This window comes from Erpetoichthys calabaricus, chromosome 16 (genome assembly GCF_900747795.2).
Source record: "Erpetoichthys calabaricus chromosome 16, fErpCal1.3, whole genome shotgun sequence".
NCBI lineage: Eukaryota > Metazoa > Chordata > Cladistia > Polypteriformes > Polypteridae > Erpetoichthys > Erpetoichthys calabaricus.
The window spans coordinates 7084028-7108251 of record NC_041409.2 but is presented as its reverse complement, the minus strand read 5'-3'; the positions used below and the strand labels follow the sequence as shown (position 1 = coordinate 7108251).

The 24224-nt window shown below is 40.1% G+C and overlaps 1 protein-coding gene and 1 long non-coding RNA gene across 3 annotated transcripts in view; one reads left to right on the top strand and one right to left on the bottom strand.

Annotated features, from left to right (window-relative positions):
• Positions 1-23075, top strand: part of LOC127526090 (uncharacterized) — a 147475-nt gene extending 124400 nt beyond the window's left edge. The window contains exon 2 of the long non-coding RNA XR_007933708.1: positions 23002-23075. This is a non-coding gene — a long non-coding RNA (uncharacterized LOC127526090). The remainder of the gene's footprint in view (positions 1-23001) is intronic.
• Positions 1-24224, bottom strand: part of adck1 (aarF domain containing kinase 1) — a 983738-nt gene that overhangs the window by 633300 nt on the left and 326214 nt on the right. The gene's annotated exons all lie outside the window — the stretch shown is intronic.

The following is a 24224-nucleotide window of genomic DNA, read 5'->3' as shown; positions in this document are numbered from 1 at the left end:
GACACAATGAAGCCAGACTTGGCTCTAGCTGGACATGCTTTGCTGAGTTTAATCTCTTCTGCTGATCAGTAGTGAACTTTGGAGATTTTCCAGTGCAGGTACAGCTATTAGCACATACAGGGCTTTACTGCTCTGCCTCCCTCAGAGAAGGGTGCTCATTTTTCATTGTCTCATGTCAGGTTCACATTAACATTGTTATTTATGTTTCAATTAATGTGTGCATTTGCTTATTTAACTGTCTAGACAATGGATAACTCCATCCTTAAAAATCTGGATACATGGCACCTATTGTTTAAACAGACCCAGTATTGGAAGCAGAGCCTAATAATCATCAAATGAAGGTTTTCCTGGCACTAATTCAGTATGTTGACTAGCACAAGTAGATGGTGTGGCCAGAATTTAGATCGATAGATAGATAGATAGATAGATAGATAGATAGATAGATAGATAGATAGATAGATAGATAGATAGATAGATAGATAGATAGATAGATAGATAGATAGATAGATAGATAGATAGAAGCATTGCTGTTACTTGAGCTCTGACCATGGCAAACTCATTTTTTGCCATTGAATCTTTCCAAATTTCTTTGCTGATCAGACTTTGGTTTTGTCCCTACCTCTCAACAACAACAACAACATTTATTTCTATAGCACATTTTCATACAAAAAATGTAGCTCAAAGTGCTTTACATAATGAAGAAAAGAAAAATAAAAGACAAAGTAAGAAATTAAAATAAGACAACATTAATTAACATAGAATAAGAGTAAGGTCCGATGGCCAGGGAGGACAAAAAAAACAAAAAAAACTCCACAGACGGCTGGAGAAAAAAATAAAATCTGCAGGGGTTCTGAGGCCACGAGACCACCCAGTCCCCTCTGGGCATTCTACCTAACATAAATGAAATAGTTCTCTTTGTATTTAGGGTTCTCACGGAAGGACTTGATGATGATGGTCATGCAGACTTCTGGCTTTTAGTCCATCAATGCTGGAACATTACAGTGCTTTGAGTAGATAGATAGATAGATAGATAGATAGATAGATAGATAGATAGATAGATAGATAGATAGATAGATAGATAGATAGATAGATAGATAGATAGATAGATAGATAGATAGATAGATAGATAGATAGATAGATAGATAGATAGATAGATAGATAGATAGATAGATAGATAGATAGATAGATAGATAGATAGATAGATAGATACTTTATTAATCCCAAGGGGAATTCAAATTTAACTGCAACCTAAAGTGTGGGCAATGTACTTCAGGTGAGCTTTGAGTATACTGTAGTATCAATATAATCAGGATTTCAGTTAAGATATAATGTGATGTAGCATTAACATTAATGTTGTCAATGTGATATGGCAGTAATTAGTTACATTTATACAGTATAGCACTTTTCTAGCTACTCAAAGAGCTTTACATAGATAGTGAGGAACCATTTCAACTGCCACTAATGTGAACATTTACCTGGCTGATGTGATGGCAGTTGTGCCAGTACGCTCACCACACATTAGGTGATGAAGGAGTGGGAGAGATTAGGAACTGGGGATAATTAGGGGCCCAAAATGGTCAGGCTGTGGCGGGCAACTGGGAAACACCCTACTCTTTTCAAATGATGTCCAGGGATCTTTAATGACCACAGAAAGTCAGGACCAAAGTTTTAAGTCTCATCCAAGGCACTGTGACAATTTTTACAGCACAATATCCCCATCACTGCACTGGGGCATTGGGATCCACAGGGTAAGTGCCCCATGATGGCCTTACCAACACCTCTTCCAGCAGCAATCCAATGTTTTCCTAGATGGTCTCCCATCCAAGTATCCAAGACACAGCCAAACAGTCGGACTACCTGTTCTGAACTGCAGGTGGTGCTAGCCATTAATCTCATTATTAAACATTAAATCATAGCCTTCTTAAATTGTCTTAATTTAATATAGAGTTATGGGGTTTCCAGAGCCTTTTCCAGCAGGAACCAACACTGGTACAGACTTATGTCCATCACAGGGCCCACTCACATACATATCCTTAATAAATCAGAGCCAATTAAACCGAGGTACATCCATCCATTCATTATCCAACCCGCTATCTCCTAACTACAGGGTCACGGATGTCTGCTGGAGCCAATCCAACTATGAAAAAATTCAGAAGACCTAAAGAACCTACACACTCCTTGTAGGGTACAATCAGCCTGGGATTCGTTTTCAGTACTCTGGATTTATAAAACAGTTGCAATAATCACTACGTCACTATGCCTCCCTATTAAATATCCTCTTTATTTTACATGAGGAGTATGAACCATCTGGGATATTCCAAGTGCCTGCAGCTTTGGACGTCTTCCTTTACTTGGGACCTCAATAGTCATGAACCAAGATGGAAAGTACAAAGTGATTTTAGTAAAAGCTAACGGTGTCCAAAACAAAGTGTGGTGAAAAAAAATATCTTTAATAAAATAACCCTTAAAAACAGTTCCATTGTGAAAAAGTTAAAATCAATCAATAAATCCTTCAATAAACAGACAAAAGCACGAATAAAACTAGCGAAAGAATGGTCTCCTTCCAATTCGCTCTCCCAGTGCTTCTCTCTCCATTGCCATGCGTCTACACCGCTGCCCAGGTAATGCTCAGGCCTGACACTTACGAAAGACACACCTATACCGTGTAACACTAAGCTGTCAGCACTTTTAAAGCCCGAGTAATTCTCAGGCCTAATGCTTACACGAGCTGCATCTATACAGTGACACTCGGGACTAACACTTTTAACAATCTTCTCATGGCCTGAGTGATACTCGGGTCTAACGCTAACGAGGCTAATTAACTCTTGTCATATTTTTTGTAGTTAAAAATTGCTGTAGTCACGTAATATTTACAAGGTACTCCTAATTGAATTAATTTGCTTTAATTCATACATCAGGTCACACTTGTATCATTACCCTACTATTTTTCTTTGCGTCCTTATGATCTGCAAGGCCCTTGGGATAAATAAATATGTCCAAATGTCTTTGCAGAATAAGAATCTTCTCTTTTATTAAACTGAGCCCCCAAAACAAAAGTCACCTTTTTTATACTGCATACAGTAGCGTGTTTAGCGATGGTGACGCTGCCTGGAGCTCTTCTGGGGGATCCCATACTTTCACAAGACCTGCTACCCCAGAAGCACTCCATGCTACTGCACTGACGCTATCATTGAGCTTGGGTATGCCTTAACAAGGCCATGTATGGCTCCGTCCATGTCCAGCAGCAGCGTGAGCCCCGACAAGGTCCCCCCACAACTAAACAAGTTTTCCTCCTCTTTGTAAAACCTCTTTCGTAATTGTATTCATCTTTCAACACAAGGTAGGTGTTAATGGATGTAACTATGGCTTCCCAAATCCTCCTCCTGCACCTATGTAACTACCCAAATATTAGCAGACCAGTAATTGAAAAACTGAGAAAAATAAATTTGAACAGACTTTGGTGTCTTGTTGGTGATGGACAATATCACATAAAATTAACACAAAAAACAGTGCAGTTTATGGTTAAGTATTATTACACCACTTCGCTCGCAAACCCCTGGTCGTGTGTAAGCCGAAATACACTTGAAAGAGATTATTGTCATTCTTGGTAATTGCTACATATGTATCATGCGCCCTCCGTACTATCTCGGGTTTGAGTATGCTGTGTTTTGTGGACGTTTGGGGACCTCGTACTCTCAACGGTTTGAGTGTGGGGCGGGATGCCGAAGCCTCTTGTGTTTGTTTTTTCTGTGAGGACATATGTATGTCTGTGAGTACTTATTGTATTACTGGAATGTGATTCACATATGCTGTGGAGTCCAGATCCTTGGGGCTTCTGCACCATCCCGGGTTTTTGCCTGCGGTGTGTTAGACGCGCGTTGTAGGCGCCTGCACCTTCCGTACTATGTCGGGTTTGATTATGCTTGTAGGCGCATGCGCCCTCCGTACTATGTTGGGTGTGACTATGCTGTGTGTTTTGGACGTTTGGGGATTCCGTACTCTCTCCGGTTTGAATGTGGGGCGGGATGCCAACGCCTCCTGTGTTTGTTGTTTCTGTGAGTACGTATAATATTGTACTACTGTAATGTGATTCACATATGCTGTGGAGTCTGGGTCTGTGGGGCTTCTGCACCATCACGGGGTGTTGCCTGCGGTGTTTTAGACGCGCGTTGTAGGCGCCTGCGGCTTCCAAACTATGTCGGGTTTGACTCTGCCGTGTGTTGTGGACGTCTAGGGTTCCGTATTCTCTGGGCTTGTTGCTTTATGTCTTATTTCTGTTAGTTGAGCTCTTTCTTCGTTTTTGAGCTGTGTCTCCTTCGTTCTCGGAGGATCGCGCTGTAGCCGCCTGCGCACCATGTCTCCTGCGTGCATGGGTATCACGGGTTTGATTATGCTGTGTGTTGTGGGGCGGGGGGCTGAATCCTCTTTTTTGTGTGGCTGTGTCGTTACCGCTTTCCGTACTATCTCGGGTTTGATTTGTGAACCTTTGTGGACTCCGTAGTCTGTCCAGTTTCACTCTGGGGCGGGGGGATGATTCCTCGTTTTTGTGTGGCGCCTGCGCACTATGTCTCCTGCGTCAATGGGCATGTACCTGCGTCCATATCCGGTTTACCATTCTCGGTTAGTAATATGGATTTTAGACTGTTCATTCTGTCAGCAATGGTATAATAATTATGTGCTAAATTCTGAGACAGGAGCTGCAAGGTCACTAATGATGGTGCCAGAGAATGGTGATGTGCTGCATGTTGATTAGCACATGCAACTATGAATTTCATTGTACTCTGTATATGTGATAATAATTACCGTACAAACTCATCAAATGATCCATGTTAAGATTATAACATAATTGCATATCTTTCAGTTAAAAACTGCTTCGATTTTTAAGGTATTTCAATTACCTCTATTAAGTACATTCTGTTGTTAAAAACATTTCAGAACGTATTCAGACCCCTTCACTTTCTGCATAGTTTATTGTGTTGTAGATGCATGGAGGTGCCCCGAATACCAGCAGGGATTTCTGGACAATGCAGTTTTTATCCCCAACCCTGCTGGATGCCGTGGGGGCCGCCAGGGGATGCTGCAGGGAGGAACAAGGATTATTTGCCCTACACCCCGGAAGTACATTCAAGTCACATGGACAGGAGGAATGAAGTGCTTCCGGGGTGAAGAAGAAAGGATTTTTATCTGACCCGGAAGTGTTCCAGGTCACATGGACAGAAAAGATGAAACACTTCCGGGTCAAGGACTATAAAAAGGACTGTGAGAGACCAGAGCGTGGAGCTGAGCTGGGTGGAAGGGTGGCAACGTGTCTGGGAGTGGAGGATTGTGATTGATTATTGATTATAGTTATTGTTTATGAGTATTGTGGAGTGTAGGTGCTTTGTGCACTTTAATATTGTCCAAATAAATGATTATTGGACTTTTACCTGGTGTCTGAAGAGTGGTCAGAGGGTTCAAGGGGTCGAGAGGACCAAAAACTGTCACAGGATAAATCTGCCATTTTGTCCATCAATTTATAATCAATAACCCATGAGGACCCATGATGTTTTTAGAAAAGTGCGCAAATTTATTAAAAATCGAAAACTGAAATCTCTCACTCCTGTAAGTATTCATACCCTTAATTTAGTACTTTGGGAGCAATTCCAGCTTTGAGTCTTCTTGGGTATGTGTCTACAAGCTTTGCACACCTGGATTTGAGCAGTTTATCTCATTTTTCCTGGGAGATCTTCTCCATTAGACTGGATGGGAAGCATCTGTAAAATTTTATCTTCGGGTTTCACCAAAGATGGTCTATTGGGTTTAACTTGGGCTTTGGCTGGGCCACTCAGGAACACTCTTTGACTTGTACCAGAGTTACTCCGGCATTGTCTTGGTTATACACTTCAGGGGCCTCATGTATAAAAATGGAAAAAAATGTTACATATGGCCATTTTCACGCTCTCTTTGAGATGTATAAAAGCTAAACTTGACGTAAAGCCACTATGCTCCAGGTAGACATGTTTGTACTTATAATTACAATCACCTCACTGTAAACTTTCACTAAATCTGTAATATTGCACAGCCTGAGCCATTTTATGAACCTCTTGCACTATCTGCACTATATGTACATGTATTTTGTAGTTATGCTTTCATATTGTATATTATTATTATTATCATTTTATAGGAAAATTAGTTCATGGAGGAGTTGCAAATTGAATCTCATTATACCATACAATGACAATAAATGAATTCAATTCACTTCAATAGAAGAGAGTGCGTATTTATAGATGATTATGACTGGCTTCTAAGTCGACTGAAGCTGTGTGCTGTTGAATACTTAGAGGCATACTTGATATCATTTTTATGATGACATGCATTAAAGTATGTATATTACATTTTACAGTTAAATTGTTAACTTCATTTAAATAATGTATACTGTTAATAATTAAACACGTGGGGGCACAGTGAATCCATACTGCAACATGCCAACAGGAGCAAGCAGACAGTGATCACCACACAGAATACATTGCATAAATGATATTACAGCTCTGTGAACATTTTAGAATATTAAGATGTATACTTGATATAGTTTTCATGAAGAAATGCATTTAAGCATGTATTAGAAATGTATGGGCACGGTGGCACAGCGATAGCGAATACGAAGGCACTTATTGTGTGGTGACTGGTTACGTGGAGAAAGAAAACGGAAGGACAGGAATTGGGAGTTGGTACATTTGACAGAGACAGTACTGCTGATATAAAGAATAAAGAAAGCACACCCAGAAGAACATTCATTAAATTCCCAACGTTTAAGGTTGCTTTATCTAGTCACGTTTAAACAAGAAAACATGACATCCCAGGACACCTTGCCACAATATCTCTAAAAAGTTATTGCAAAAACAGCTGTACGTTCAATGCAGAGAACATTTATGACAATTGTGACGAGGCTCCAAGAGGCTAGATATATGAATGAATATTCCACTAGTTTAATTGAAATAATGTGTAAATGTTGGGTTCATGAGCTGGTGGTCGGGGACACAGACACAGAATTCAATGGATGTTCTTCTGAGGGGGCTTTCTTTATTGCAGCCATGACATCTTTACTGAATGTACCAAACCCCAGTTCCTATCCTTTCATTTTCTTTTTCCATGTAACCATCCACCACACAATAAACATCTTCGTATTCAGTACCATCGTGACCCCACATGTTTAATACATGCTTTAATGCATTTCATCATAAAATGTACATCAAGTATACATTTGAGTATTCTAAAATGTTCAGAGAGGTGTAATATCACGAATGTAATGTATTCTGTGTGGCGATCACAGCCTGCGCACTCCTGTCAGCATAAGAGAAAGCCTGTTTAAGATACAAGTACCAATTAATGATTGGGTCTGGAAACACACAGAATATGAAGCATTTAACGTGCTACTTTAGTTACGATGGAGTATGAGAAACCTTAGTAAATTAAACATCAATTTTAAGATGCACTCTACGATGTTGTACTTTAATGACAAAATAAACTACGAGATTAAAGTGGAAATTTTGAGACTGAAGTCACCAAATAGTATGTTTTTCCTTGCTTACACTTCACTGAGCAGGATGTACTGTAACTTTCACATTTGCTTAAATTCTTCTTTTTTTCCCACATGCTTTTACCATTGCTTTTTAACAAAACACTGAAAGGAAGAGGCTATTTATATTGATTTCAATATTCAAATATGTGAAATTCAGGAAGGAATTGGAGTGGGGCTGTAAGGACATGCATGTGCGTTACAATTCACGTTGATTGGGATTTATAAAGAGGAAGTGCGTGAAAGTTTGTTTTGTGAGAACTTTGTGAAACTTGGTTTTATGCATCTGCACCATGAAATACCGGGGCATGCAGCCATCCTAAACCCAGACATATGCAGGCGCAGAGACACAAGTCCAAGGCAACACACGTTTATTTCTCGTGGGGCAGTGCTTTTTCCTCGTTACCCGACTCAATACAGATAAGCACAAGCACTAATCAGCCCCTTCTTCTTCTTCTTCTTCTTTTTGTCCACCTCCTCCTGACTCTGGCTCCCCAAATGTAGTGCAGCAGATCTTTTTATTCAGCACCTGGGTGTGCTCCAGGTGGTTCATCAGTATTACCTGGAATCACTCTCAGGTGTGGTGGAAATACATCATATGGCTCCGCAGCTCCCCCTAGGGGCCCCCCACAGAACCCAACAGGGCTGTACCAAACTCCAAGTCCCAGAGTGCCTTGGGGGGATCTGTGGTGGCACAACCTCCCTGGTGGGCTGCCCTGTAGCATCCCAGGGGAGTTAGTGCCTCACGGATGCTTTCTCCCCCTGTCCTTCCATCCAGGTGGCGTCCCGACAAAGGTAATGGCCGAGGCTGCCATTCACAGCACATTTCCAGGTTTGTCCGTAAAACATGTTTTAGTGTGAATTCTGCGCATGGCGTTATATATGAAGACCCAGGTGATTGTCATGCAGAAAAGTGAGCTGTTGCCCCCATCTGAGGTTGCATGCACTATGTTTCAGGCTTTCTTCAAGAACATGGTCTGTATTTAGCTGCATTCATGATTTCCTCAGTTCTGACACGTCTCCCTGTCAATACCACTGTGAAGCACCTACATAGCATGATGCTACCACCTCCAGGCTTCACCACAGTGAAGTTATTAGGTAGGGGACGTGCATGGAGTTCTGCCCAAAGAGTTCAATTTTTGTCTCCTCATAACAGAGAATCTGTATCCTCATGCACTCAAGAGTCTTTTAGATCATCATATGCCTTTTATTTGAGGGTGGCTTTCATCTAGCTACTCAACCATAAATGCCTGATGCTGCTCAGATGGTAATCCTTCTGACAGATTCTGTCATTTTAGCAAGGAACTTCATTGGGTTCTTGGCCACCTCCCTGACCAAAGCACTTTTTGCCCAGATACTCAGTTTGGCCAGACAGCCAATTCTAGGAAAAGCCCTGGCGGTTCCAAACATCTTCCATTTCACAATTATTGAGGCCACTGTGCTCCTGGGAACATTCAAAGCTTTCGAAATGATTTTATCCCCTCACCCTGATCTATGCTTCACCACATTTGATTGCCGAAGTCCATAGGTAGTTCCCTGAATTTCCATGGCATGCAGTATGAATTGTGGGACCTCATATACACAGGTGTGTGTCTTTCTAAAGGATATCCAGTCAATTCATTTTGCCACTGGTGGACTCCAACCAAGTTCTACAGACGTCTCAAGGAGAATTACGACAAACTGGATGAACCTGACTACAATTTGGAGTGCTACAGCAAAGGGTCTAAGTAGTTATACAAATGAGAGATTTATGTCTTTGATTTTTAATACATTTGGAAATATTTCTGGAAAAAATGTTTGAACTTTTTCATTATATTACCATTAAGTGTAGATTGATAGGCAAAAATGGACAATGTATCTGGGCGTGTATAGCACAGTAAAGGGGTCTGAATACTTATAGAAATGAGAGATTTCAGTTTTTGATTTGTAATAAATTTGCAGACCTTTCTGAAAGCATCACTTTGTCATTATGGTTGTATTGAGTGTAGATTTATGGGCAAAAGTGGGACATTTATCCATTTAAAATTAAATCTACACAAGAAACAGTGTAGAAAGTGAAGGGATCTGAATATTTTCTGAATCCACTGTATGGTACATTACGATTCACATGCTATATAACAGCAGGATATTTTTAAGTAATGCTTATACTGATTTTTGGCATACTCTGTGTCTTATTATAAAAAAAAAACAACAAAGAAAAGCAAAGGCTGACATTTTTTATCTTACTTTTTCATCAGTCATCTAGCCTGCTACAGCCTGAAATGAAAAATCCACCTTTCTGAAATTGTACAGCAAGCAAACACATATCTTGCACATCATTAGGAAAATTATGCACGTTTATGTGTTCGGCTGCCTGGCGTATAATTGAAAATGCAGCAGGAAGCTACAACAAAAGCCCCTATTCTTGAACAAGACAGACCTCAACAATGCAAAAGACTGGGATTCGTGTGCCATCTGTTGTTTGCTGCTGTGAGGTATCTAAAAAGAGTCTCCATTCATTTTGTGGAGGTTAAATATGGAGAACAAAATATCATTCAAAAATCAAGGACAAGCAAGGTCACCTGCTAAAATTAAATACATTCCTCCTTACAATGAAATATATTCTCCGCACTGACAACATTTCCAAAAATCCTGTCATTGCATTGAAGCTTGCAGTCAAGAAGCTTTAAACCAGGACTTTTTTTTTATAATAGAATGGATGCTTTATGGAGAACTGAGCCTCTATAGGGATGTGACCAAAACCAAGAGGTGACTTTCTATTTAACAGAAGGTTGAAGCTCTGCCACCATAAGGTGTGAATGACAGAAGTCAGGCCAGGAAAGAGAAGACCAAGGTAAATGATCCTCAGGGGCCTCTGTGTTGGTGCCTGGCATGACGTTACCATACGATATATTTTGTGCTGCGCAACTAGAGGGTTAGGGAAGCACTTTGCTAGGTACTCTGGGAGATTTCAAAGGTGACATTTCTAGAAAGGAGCAAGAAGAAAGCTTACTAGGACTAGCTTGTTTTTTGCCAAGGGAGTTATCCCAGAAATAGTCATTTGTGGTTGATCAACAGAGAGAATATCAGGAATGAAGACTATGTGGATACCAGGGCCAGGGAGGGCACTGTGACCGGCTGGGACACATCCGTTCCATAAGTAAAGCCCTGATGGAGTGAAAAATGGCCGATATTTACTAACTGAGGCTAATGGTGAGATGGAGTAAAGACTCAAATGGGAGGCAAAGCAGTCAGGAAAGTGGAGGTAGAGGTCAGGCCGTTAGAGATGTTTGCTAGGTAGTATTTTGAGATGCATTCTGAAATGGAAATGCATCTGCTTTTATATTTGATAATAAAGTATGTTACTGGTATCTTTAACATTATGACGAATGGCGCTAGAAACACTAAAGTTTAAGAAACAGACTTTGCACAGTGAATTTTAGTTAATATAAAAAGAACTGGCCTGCTTGCTGCGTTCACCACATAAAAAGTAATGACCAGTTAAAAGAGGAACTTAGGGTTGATCAAGATGACAAATTAACCAAAGAGAAATGTCTTACCCAGCCCAGTAGTAGGTTTGAGAAGATGAGTTTTGCCAAGCCAAGATAAGTCCAGGTACATGGACAGGACATAGGAAGTGTGGGGAACAGCCCGGACACAGACAGGTAGACAAGATGGTTTCACCACACACACGTTTATTATACATTATGTACAAGTAATAGTGAGCACAAACCCAGTGCTGCAGCACCAATCACCCCTTAAGTCCTTGGCCACACAACACAATGCCTTCAGTCTGTGGTCCACCTCCAAGCTTCGTCCTCTTCCACCCGATTCTTGCCAATGACTGGAGGGAGGCGGCCCCTTTTATACACCCCGGATGGGCTCCAGGTGCTTCCCGACACTCTTCCGTCAACACTCCCCTGTGTGGCAGAAGTGCCGGCTGCGCAACCGGAAGGACTTCGGGTGTCTCTGCTCCTCTTCCCCCCAGCACTTCTGGGTGTGGCGGAAATGCTGAGGTCCAGGGCTCCGAAGGCATCAGGGCGCCCCCTGGCGGTGGCCACGGGCCCCTACAGGGTAGAGCTTCCATGCTCTGTACCTGTGGCCCCCAAAGCAACCAGGGCAGTTGCCCCCTCGTGTTCTGGAGGAGGCACAAGCCCTCTTCCGGTCCTCCTGGGAATCCCACAGTAGGGTTCTGGATCCCTGACCAATGTTTCCTACACTGTGTTCCAGGGAATCTTAGGGTTCCTCTAAACCTTATAATGGATTGACTCAGCTGTAGCTACTGGAAAAATTAGGGACGATTAAGGAATATGCAGAATTTGAAGCAACACTGAACTGAGCTCCCCCAAACTAGAAAGCAGAGCTCCTGCTGTCTTTCATCATAGTCATTAAATATCTCTATTGTTTGATGCATGTGGTGTTGTATTTGTAACCATGCATCTAGTTACAGTATTTGCGTTAATTAAACTTAATGTATTACTATAACTATGGTTATATTTTATTTATTTAATTTTTTTTTACCTATATGAGTAAACAATTCAAGTTAGATTTCAATTTTTTTTTTTCGTTATTACATGCTGATGATCTCCGGTTTTCACTGGGTCAGATTTTTAAAAAGAATTAAAATTATAGTTCTATTAGATAAAAACTGAAACATTGTGCAGTTCTTAAGAGACACAGATTGGAACATGAAGTGATGTTTGTCATGAATGTTGGAGTTCCAGAGCATGTAAGGCCCAAAAGTTTCAAACGCACTTCCAATAATGGCCACTAATAATTCTTTGCATTTATATAGCGCTTTTCTCACTACTCAAAGTGCTTAGCAATTGTAGGTTAAGGGCCTTGCTCAAGAGCCCAACAGAGCAGAGTCCCTTTTGGCATTTTACAGGATTCGAACCGCTACTGTCAAAATCTATGGCTAGATTATTTCAACGAATCTTATAAAGTAACAGTATTCTTCACAAAATGCTCTTCAATATAATGAGCCCAAGAAGCAAAGGAATTGGCCAAAAAACACTAAGCCAATCCAATATACAGTACACAAAGTCCAAATACAGTGTTAAAAAACAGAGCATGAAGGTCAAAAGCTCGAAAAATACCAAACCATAGAAAAGAACTGACCAAAACTCCCAAAGGGCATTCACAATGAACCACCAGGAATTATGGGAGACCCTTTAGATGTATTGGGCAGTGATTATCAGGTGGTTGAGGGACCACCCACAAAAAAACAAAAATAACATGGAACATCACCAAAGCATAGTACACAAAGCTCATAATATGTGAAAGTAACATTAACATAAAACAATGATCCAAAAAAGAACAAAGGATACATAAAAGAAGAATATGAATCCAGGCCAGGGAAGCAACCTTAGCTGAAATATAACAATGCTACCTTACAAACTTTCTTTGGCTTTTAAAAAAAGTTTAACTTATCACTTTAGGTGACACATAAAACAATATTGAATATACTGTAAAATATAAAAATAAAAGTCCACAGAAGAAAATTAGATATTGGATACAAAGAACTGAAAATAATTTATTTCATAACTTCAAAACTTAACTGACCAAATGAATGAGGCAGGGAAGAGAAATGAAGACTACAATTTTAATAAACTCATACTTATTGTGATCAATCATTTACAAAATGTCATAAGTTAAATTTTAAGACTATTTTCGTGAAAGTCAGATTTTTTTTGTGGATTCTTGATCTGTTTAACTTAATGAGTAAGTAAAGAATGATCAATGAACGAATGAAAAAGATCATTTTCCCTCAGATGTTATGCTAAAAAATTTGAAGGCAAATTTAGTTTTTGTTAGGTAAAAAATTCTTAGTGAGTGTGAACTTTTAAGTCAATAGGCATTTAAAATCCTACTCCAGTTTGTTTCTGCATAGGGTTTTGATAAATGATTAAAATAGGCTAAAATGGTATGACACCTACATTAAGGTTACCTTTAACAAACTTTTCACTATACACTTCTTCTTTCCCGTCTACATAACATATTACCAGTACAATACCAGCACTTGCCACCTACAGAAATTCTAAGATGATTCCTCCATCGTAGGCTGCATTAATAATGGTGATGAATCAGAGTACAGAAAGATCGTGAGCTGGTGGTGTCAAAAAACCTCTGAGAACCAGTCAGCACTTGAGGGGAGGACATGGAAGTGGCGCAGAGCTATGAGTACCTGGGGGTTCACATAAATAACAAACTGGACTGGTCTGACAACACAGTGGCGCTGGAGAAGAAGGGCCAGAGCAGACTGGACTTGCTAAGGAGACTCTGTGTGGTATTTTGATGTATGCAGCAAGTTGCTGGAAATGTTCTACCAGTCCACAGTAGCCAGTATAGTGTTCTACGCCACAGTCTACTTTATGAAGTCTCCTGGGGAAGCAACTTGAGCTCAAAAGAAGCACAATGCCTGAACAAACCTATCAGGAGAGCCTGCTCCATCACAGGGCAAACTCTGAACACACTGGACTATTACACCATGATGTGATAAGAAGCGCCTCTGGGGGTCTTTCCTGCCTGCTGCTATCAGGCAATTTTATGCTTCCTCCCAATGTCCTCTTTAAATTCATTGCGCAGTTTCTGCACAACATACTTTATTTATTTATTGATTGATTGATTGCATTATCTATCATGTGTGTCTGTATTTTTGTATTTCATGTTTCTACTGCTGTATGCATCTAGACTTTCCCCTGGGATTAATAAAGTTTATCTAATCTAATCTAATCTAATCTAATCTAATCTAATCTAATCTAATCTAATCTAATCTAATCTAATCTAATCTAATCTAATCTAATCTAATCCAATCCAATCTAATCTAATCTAATCTAATCTAATCTAATCTAATCTAGTCTAATCTAATGATGCCTTGTGTCATACCATGCAAGCTGTTTCTTTTCATTTACATTTACATTGAATGCCTGAAATAGTTTTAATTATTTCATCTTTTTGTATAAACACACAAAGTCCATATACCCCTATCTTTAGGAGCATTTACAGGAATAACCATGACAATTTGGTTCCTGTGGACATCAGCCCAAGTCTTCCCGGTATTTCGAGGTGTGTTTCCGACATCCCGTCTGGTGCTGCCGCTCAAGAAATCACAACAATGTGGCGGTTGTTCCAAGACAAAGCGATGGGTGACACAAGTCAGGAAGCTTGTGATCTGATGTTGCACCAATTTCCAACAAATGCTGAGAAGGAAAAGGTTATGTTCTCTGACGAGTGCATGATTTATTGCACCTCCCGCAATTGAAACGTGTTTATTCTGGGGAAAAGAAAATCCACATTTCTTTGAAGAAATTGAGCATAGCCCACCACACATGATGATCTGGGCCGGAATGACAGCACAGCATTTGTTTGGCCCTTATTTTTTTTTCTGTTAACCAAATCAGTTATCTGAAAATGCTGAATGGCTGGCTCATCCCGCAACTGAGAAACCAGGGCGTCCTTGACAGTGTTTGGTTTCAACAAGACGGGGCACCTGCCCATTTCGCAATCACTGTGCGTGATCGCCTCAACGAAGTTTTTGGGAATCGTTGGATTGGACGAGGATCAAACAACAATCCTGCTCCTCTTCCGTGCCCTCTGAGAAGCCCTGATCTCACAACTCCAGATAATGCACTCTGGGGGTTTATCAAAGAAGACATGCGGAAGCGCCGTTATTCATCGAACGATGAACTGAAACATGCAGTTCGCGCAGTGTTCCAGAAAGTCACCCTGCAAATGCTGCACAACATGAGCAGGAGAACCTGGCAGCGCATTTGGCTATGCAGAGATCATGGAGGGACCCATACAGATGTTTTGGATTCCTAAGAGGTAACCTTTAGCTTTCAATATCCTCCCAAAGATTGGGGTATACGGACTTTGTGCGAACCCTGTATATACATCACTGAATATTTACAAAAACTTTCTTGATTATAATATTATGCTGGGGTTCTGCAGATCAAATGTTTTTGAACAGTGTTCCACAGTCCCAAAAAGTTTAAGAGACACTGCTCTAGACTATAATGTCCCTTTGATTTAAAGGATATAGTAAGGAAGAGTAACACTCACTTAACTATGATGGAGGGCCCTTAAATCAGCATCCATCCAGAGGCATGTCACATTGAAAACTACCAGCTCAGAAACGCAACACAAGACTGAAAACAACAGCTGACACCTGGGCACTTTGGGTGCCCCATTGTAATCCATCCAAATTGTATGGGTGTCACATCCATTATTGCTCTGCTTTTGCTTTAGGCACATTTCGATTGCTTTATATACTTATCTGCATGTAGATATGTATTTTATATATATTGTCACGCATATGAGCTTCAGGAATGTCTCACAGGTAACGGGTTGACTAATGATATAATGAAGGATTTGAATGTGACACTGCCTTAATGCAAGAGAGAGGAGGAGAACTATCTGGAGGGCCAATGGCGTCACTTTAGCCCTGTACGTCAGTTGCTCCACTACTTCTGCTTCCGCCTCCCTATATAAATCACTTGACCTAGAAAGTCCTTGTCACTCTGAACCTAGCCTTCGAGGAGAATGGATCTTCTTAAATAGCTAATTAATCATATCAATGTTGATGTATTCTTCTTTATTGCATTTTTCCTGTACAGTTTTAGATATTAAACTGGATCAACCCTAGTGCCCAAACCTTACTGTCTGAGAAATAGTGGGCTAAATGGAAAGAAAAGTAAACAACCACATCGGTGAAGTAACCCTGGTGTGGTTAGTGTGTGAGCACAGTACAGCAGAGAGATGCAGATGGTTGCAACCTGATATCTAAGCTGGTGAGTATCATAGCAGAAGGTAATGCATAGGTTTCGGACTGTCTAACAAACAGGGGAGTAGGGCCACCCTTTACAACCCGCCCATGATAAAATTGCACTACACCAAAGTTTAGCAGGGCCCATTGTACCTGTTTGGTTTTGTTTTCATTTTTAAGGTGTTATCATTCGGTCTCCTTCTCTTATATGTTTTAATGTAATGAACCATTGCTTTGATAACTGGATCTTATCAGCTGCATTGATGCTCGAGCTGGAATGACCTCTTTAATAATACTGCTATCAAAACTGTTAATACAGCATATTTAAATACAATAAATTATATTGGCACACATCACAAATGAAGATGAATGTGGATTTTCTTTTTTTTTTTTTGGAACAGTGCTATTTTTTATTTGTTTTTTGTTACCTGAGGTACCTTAATTCAGGGTTGAGGCACAGTGCCAAGACTATAAAATGCTCTTTTCTGTGTTTTATTACCACTGCAATTCTTCACGGTTCAGAAGCATCAGCCTCGTGTTAAGTTTTGTCTCAGCACTGAAGCTGTTCTTATTACTTCACTTTCATTCTGTACTCCCCTGCTTCTCTGATATCCTCCCATCATTTTTTATTTATTTTTACAATTTTCTGCCTTTTGAAATGTACTTCTTTCTTATTCACCTCCTAGATATTTTGCTTTCCACCCCAATGTTCAATTAAAGCTGCCCCATGAGGATCTTCATGAAATTTATATTCTTAGGTTATTTAAGTGGTAGACACTTAAGTACATATACTGTAGATACGGCTGTGTAAAACATTAATATTGTTATAGCAAACTAATTGAAAGGAATAACATGCAGGGATTGGCTAAAAAATGTCTCCTTCCTCTATGGAGCCTTCAGTGATGCCATCGGTGGGAAAAACATTTCTAAATTGTCACAGCATGAGCGAGTGTGGAGGTGTGCTTCAGTCTATCCTGTAGCTCAGATTTGGATAACTGAACATGAAAACGAATGACTTAATATAAAGATGAATACGTTTTACCGTTATTTTATCGGATGCCTTACTTGAAGTTTGCAAGCTTTGTCACTTGTTGTTTTTAGGTCAATTGTTGATTGAGCATCTATCAGAACAGAACAACCTGAATATGAAACAATGTGACACAGACACATCAACCCCATTCTATAATAGCACCTACCATTATCCCAACCCTGTCCCAATTCAAGGTGTAGATCAGAGTCTGACTAAAGGCCGGCCATAAAACTGACAACACCACTGCAGGGAAACAGAGAAACTCCAAGACAGGAGGGAGCAGAGTGGAATAAATAGAAGATACTTTAAGCTTTTCAGCTGACAGATGTGAGGTGATAGGCCTTTAGTTTGAGTTTGGTCAAGCTGAACAGAAGTGCAGTGTATGCTGAAGAGTTGCAACGTGATGCGAGGTTTCAGAGTGATTATTTATGAGCTTCGAATCTCAGGGTGCTAACTTTGAGCTGGGTCAGGGATGAGTTCACTGCTTATGAGCTCGACTGGTAATGATGTTTTGTGACATTTTCTTTGTTTTGTTTTTACACACTATGATATGAGAACTTGTAAAATGTCTGCACGCCCTGTTATCAGTGATGATAACGTATTGCTAAGCGAGCAAGGGTGTCTTGTTCATGGGCTCATTGGACCAGTATTGAGGGGGAACTGCTGTCTTTAAAAAGAGTGAGTGTTGCAGAGAGCCCGGTCTCTTCTTCAGAAAAAAAATCTTCTTTGCTTTTGATTAAAAACATATAATCTGCAACGAAAAAAAAAATATTGCTGTTGCTAATGGGACTGAATGAAGATCACACCCACTCAGGGTTTATTATTTTATGTATCACACTAGTCATTTAGCCCGTTACAATAACGGGCGCTAGAACAGTAGTGCATAAACATTAGTAGGAACAGTCTATATTAAATGGCAAGGGACTTTGACCTCATTCTTTTTGTTGGTCGTATTTTTCTTTCTTTCAGCCTTTCTTTTGTTGATGTTTACTTGCTGAGCTGACCGTTCTTCCTGGGCTGCCGCCGTGTATTGTGTGTCTTTAATTTTCTGTGATAGTAATACTGTCTTGTACGACTCTATTCAATAAGGGCGCGCACAAAAAGGTGAGCTTCAAAAGTGCGACCTCAATTGAGCGCGGCGAATAAAGGCGTTCGTAGATAATTTAGTTCAAATGGCTCTGGAATATGTGAAGAGCAACAAAGGTGCAGATCTTTATTTACGCGCGCCTTTATTCGCTGCGCCCAATTGAGGTCGCCCTTTTGAGGCTCGCTTTTTTGTGCACGCCCTTATTGAAGGATACTGTCTTGTACGTCCGCTGGCTTGTACGTCCGTAATATACCTTTAATTTTCTCTGGCGGTAATACAGGCGTGCGCGTTGGTAATATGCCTTTAATCTCCTCTGTCAGTAATACTGGCTTGTATGTGGCTGTAATATGCGTCACTGTATTGTGTACCTTTAATTTCCTCTTGCAGTAATACTGGTTTGTATTTCCGTAAAACGCCTCTAACTTTCTCTGACAGTAATATCGCGAGTCGCACCGTGCCCCGCGCATGCGCACTTCATCAGAAGACACCCACACATGGACACCTGGACGCACATAGGGATTTTATATATATAGATTGTACTTGTTGCTTTTGGTTTTGATGAAAATAATTATGTGGGTGAGCGAAAGCATAAAGAGTTTGTCTGCTTGATTGTTACTACCGTGTTTCCGAAAATAAGCCCTAGCATGATTTTCAGGTTGCTCAGTAATATAAGCTCTACCCCAAAAAAGCCCTAGTCAAGATCGTCAGCTGAAACGTAAGGCACCTAAAGCCAGGTTTATACTTCACGCGATGCAATGCATGAGCCCGAAACATCCATTAAATTCCGAGGACACCTTGCCACAATATCTCTGATAAGGATGTTTAATGATTACATCCATCAATGCAGGGATGTGCCCATTCCAGCAGCATCGGCGCAAAACAGAAACAAAATCCCTGGATGGGGCATCAGCTCATCCCAAGGTGAACACAAGCACACAGATACACTGGCGTCATTGTAGCTTCACCAAATCCATAAACCTTCATGTCTTTGGATGGAAAACTGAGCCCACTGTGGAAGCACACCAGGAAAACATACAAACTCCATAAGGACGCGACACCCTGAAAGACAGCAGCGCTACCACTCTGCCACCGTGTCACCCCCATATGTGTAACTATTAACAGTACTCATTATTTAAACAAAATTAACGATTTATCTGTAAAATGTAACATACATATTTTAATGCATTTCATCATGAAAGTGATATCAAGTATAAATCTAAGAATTCTAAATGTGCAGAGAGCTGGGATATCATAAATGTAATGTGTTCTGTGTGGCGATCACTGCATGCCACTGCCGTCAGGTCAGGAGGAAGCCTCAGAAGTGCAATTTAACAACTAGGTCTGTTTTAAGATGATGTTAACGACGGTCTGCTTTAATGACAAAGTAAACTACGGGATTAAAGTGGACATTTTGAGGTTAAAGTCGAAATTTCCACTTTAATCACAAAATAGACATTTTCATTATGTCCTTATTTATTTCTCTCTGTGGCTCAAATACGCTGCCGTATATTTTGATGGTATTGTGAAAGTGAAAAAAAAAAAAGACGGCACAGAAGATGGTATGTGAGACTTTTAAAGTGTATCATGTCATTACTTTGGGGAATATGCGATGCTTGAATATAAAAGCAACATGAATACATCTGTATGTCGGCATTTTGCTTCACCACATCGAACTATTCATCAAACATCGAAGCGCGCACATCGATCCCAGAGGATCCTATAAGCGGCTGGAGTAGCAAGAATTTCAGGCTGGAATTCAGGGTTTCAATGTGGAGAGTTATGACAATATTCCAGAAGAAGATGACATGACTGTATTTGGATAAAAGTATATTGTTGTACATAAATAAATATAAGATATCCCCTGAAATTAAGCCCTAGTGCATCTTTTGGAGCAAAAATTAATATAAGACCCGGTCTTATTTTCGGGGAAACACGGTAGTGGGCTTGAAGGTTAGATTGTTCATTCCTTGTCTAACTGTGGTTCCTTAATGGTACAAGGGGACACCTTTGTGAAGTCTTTTACTGGTGGTAAACTGGGTTGAAAGTAAAAACAGCCCCTGTCAGCGAGCAGCCTGCCATAGAGGTCTTAAGGGTGGGGAGGTGCAAGGACAGTGAGACAGGTAATATACAAGTAAAAGGCACATAGCTGGCTTTGATATTTCTTCATACCACACACCCCCTTTGAGAAAAGAACCTAAAATGTTAGGTGATACCTTTTCTGTTAGGTGCAAACCTTAGGTCAGGGGTGGGCAATGTCAGTCCTGGAGAGCCACAGTGGCTGCAGGTTTTCATTCCAACCCAATTGCTTAATTAGAAACCAATCCTTGCCAATCTCAAGCCTTATTTAATTTTATGGTTTGTTAGTCTGCAATGTTAGGTTCTTAAATCACAGATTTTTTTCCTTTCCAAGGATGTCATCCACTAAAATGGATAATTTTCAGTCTGTCCCATTTTCTATTACCGTATATACTCGAGTATAAGCCAACCCAAATATAAGCCGAGGTACCTAATTTTACCTACAAAAACTGGAAAAACTTATCGACTCGAGTATAAGCCTAGGGTGGGAAATACAGCAGCTACTGGTAAGTATCAATAATCAAAATAAATACCAATAAAATTACCGTAAAGTAATCGAGGCATCAGTAGGTTAAATGTTTTTGAATATTTATTTCAAAGAAAAACAGTAAACTAGATCTGTAAGTGGAGAAGAGGGTCAGCAAAAACAATATGGTATCTCTCTTGCTCTCTCGTGTGTGTGTGTGTGTGTGTGTGCGTCTTTCTCTCTCACGTGCGTGTGTCTCTCGTGTGCGTGACTCTCACGTGTGTGTGTCTGTCTCTCTCTCGTGTGCGTGTGTGTGTACTGTACACTCCAGCTTTCTGTCGGGTTGGCGGCGGCAGCGGGACCTGACTCGAATATAAGCCGAGGGTGACGTTTTCAGCACATTTTGGGTGCTGAAAAACTTGGTTTATATTCGAGTATATACGGTAAGTGTTTAATTAAATCAAACAGTGCATGATGAACACAAAGAGATGTAAATGGAAACAAGTTAGTCGGAGAACTGCAGGCTGCTTTGTCATTTACATCTTATTGCTAATTAGAAGCCATCAATACAGTGAATGCAGCTTTTTAAGATCGAAACAAACAATTAAGGGTGGGGAACCTTAACAAACAAAACCACTAAAATGAAGCATCAAAATGTTACTTAAGTAATAAGTGCTTCATCAGCAATAAATGACTTCTCATTAAGAAACTGGGTTGGAACAAAAACCTGCAGCCACCGTAGCCCTCCAGGACCGACATTGCCCACCCCTGCATTAGGCGATCTGATAACACAATAAAACATGGAAGAGGACAAGAATGTGCCGTGTCTCTGGGAAGAAGACATCTGGGATTTAAAGAACTTAACGCTATGTCCTGGAGTGGAAAGTGTTCAGTTTTTGAAGTAAGTTTTAATTATTTTGCTGAAACAAACCAGAATTAACAGAATTTACAGGCATTGTAAGCATCCTTTCTTGTACATTCTTCCTGTATTGTACTAGTAAATTACGACCTCAGTGCATCTGTGTTAATTGGCTTACAATTTAATAATGGAGAGAAAAGAAAGCAAGCACACGGCACAGAATTAGTTTGTAATCTGGGAATGGATGGACATTGCAGGACTAGAAATTACAGAATTAGTTTACAGCATGAAAAGGAAGAAGTACGGAGTTACTTAAAAGAAACACTGCTTCTCGGAGTCATTCAACATAAAGATAAGACAGCCAATCAAATGTGTATAATGTCACATGTGCGTTTTAACATAAATATAGCTTGTCCGAGGAACCAAAGGAATGACCGCAGAAGGGCAAAAGAAGAAATGACGTCAAAGACTAAGACATGTACAACCATTTCATCTTGATGTCAGGGAACGCAATTTATGAATAAAGCTGATTGCTAAATCAAAGGCTGCCTGGAAGAACATCCACTCCTTGACATTTCTGATTTTCAATAAGGTTTTCTAAGACTGTTTATATCCAGACTTTGCTATCTATTTTGTTTTATTCTATTTGGCATTATTATGCATTAATAAATACAATGATGCTTTTATATTTTCTATATTTTGCCTTTTATCTAGAGCAGGGGTCTCCAATCTTTTTTCGCCTGAGAGCTACTTTTACAAAATGAAAATGGCCGAGAGCTACTCATGTTTTCTAACGTTTATTCTCATATCTTATTTCAACCCAAACAAACTGAATAAGCTTGTTTTGCCTGAACATTTACAAAATGTTGGTGTCCACAACTCACATTTTACATTAAAACATCATAAAAAATATTTAGTTCACCTGCGAGTGCATTTTGTATGTCTGTATGCATTTTCTAATGTATCTCACACTACTGAGTTAAAACATGAATGCTGTCAAAACAAAACAATGCAATTCCAAATCCAAATCCAAATCCACAGATATGACTTCTTCATTTGTCATTTTGTCCCATGTCACTGTGTCACTTTATTTACATGTCCAGTTGCATGTGTGATGTGTTTTTCAGTTAGTCAGATGACTTAACAAGAGAGGCAGGTGTCTGGTGGAGTGGAGCCACTGAGGTTCACTCTTATGGAGTCATTTAAATGTTCGTCTGTCAGTCTTGTTCTGAACTTTGATTTCATGACATTCATGTCAGACTCACAGAGGTATGGAGACCCAAACAACGTAGACATTTTCAGAGCTGCTTGGTGAAGATTCTTATAGTTATCTGGCTCTACGAAGCTCCAAAAATGCTGTTGAGACTTTAGCTGCACATTATTTTGAAGGTTTACTAATATATAATACATAAAATCCAATGTCTATCTGTCTGTCTGTCTGCTTTTCACGAGAGAACTACTTAACGGATTTAGATCGGGTTTTTTCTATAATTTGCTTGAACATTCCGGTTGATTTTGTGACTTCTCTCATTTCACTATGTATCATAGTTAGTTAGTACCGATTTATTTGCGCGAATCCGAGATCCACGCAACGGGCAGAGGTGGAGGGGACTTCCTCACTCGCTCGGCAGCCTCGGGGCATGTCCCTTAACGTCGTTTAGCTTGCGAACGAGAGAACAATTGAATTCAACTTTGTCTGATATTTAAAATAAAATGTTACTTAGGTCTTGATGAATTTGAGTCCGGATATTCTCTTAAGTGTATGCCACATTAAAAAGATAGATTGCAATTCAGATTGTGGATCGTGATATGATTTTTTGGAAAGATTTCCCAGCCCTAATTTCAATAATTAAGTTTTCAAATTTATGTAGGATTCATTAACCTTTTGGCGAGCTACTTGGAAAGGGGTTTGCAAGCTACGCGACGTGTTGGAGGTCCCAGACCTAGAGTGATTGAAATAATAAAAGTGTGTCAAGTGTTGGAAGACTGCTGCTTTCTTGCCCACAGGTTTTATCAAAGCTATTGAGGTCGTTCCCGATTAATCAGAACAACTGCAGTAGAAGTAAGACATTGTTTTGTTGGCAACGGGCATGTAACCAAAAGAGTTGTGGTTTTTGATGTGTCGCATGGACACCTGCATGTTTGTTAGAGCTGGTAATAGTGAGTCCCTATGTATGCTGACTGACAGTTGGCACCATTCAAGACTTTATCTGGATGGAATCGCTGTGTGTATGTGTGTGTATCTCTGTGTGTGTTGATCTTCAAGGGCGGGAGCAGATGAACCTAGTAAATGTTCCTAGTAAGTCTCAGAAACTTCACAATAATACACACGTGTAGTCCAGAAGTTGATAGATTTACTAGAGGCTCTGATGATCCATAAGACTGATATTATCTCCAAAGGCATC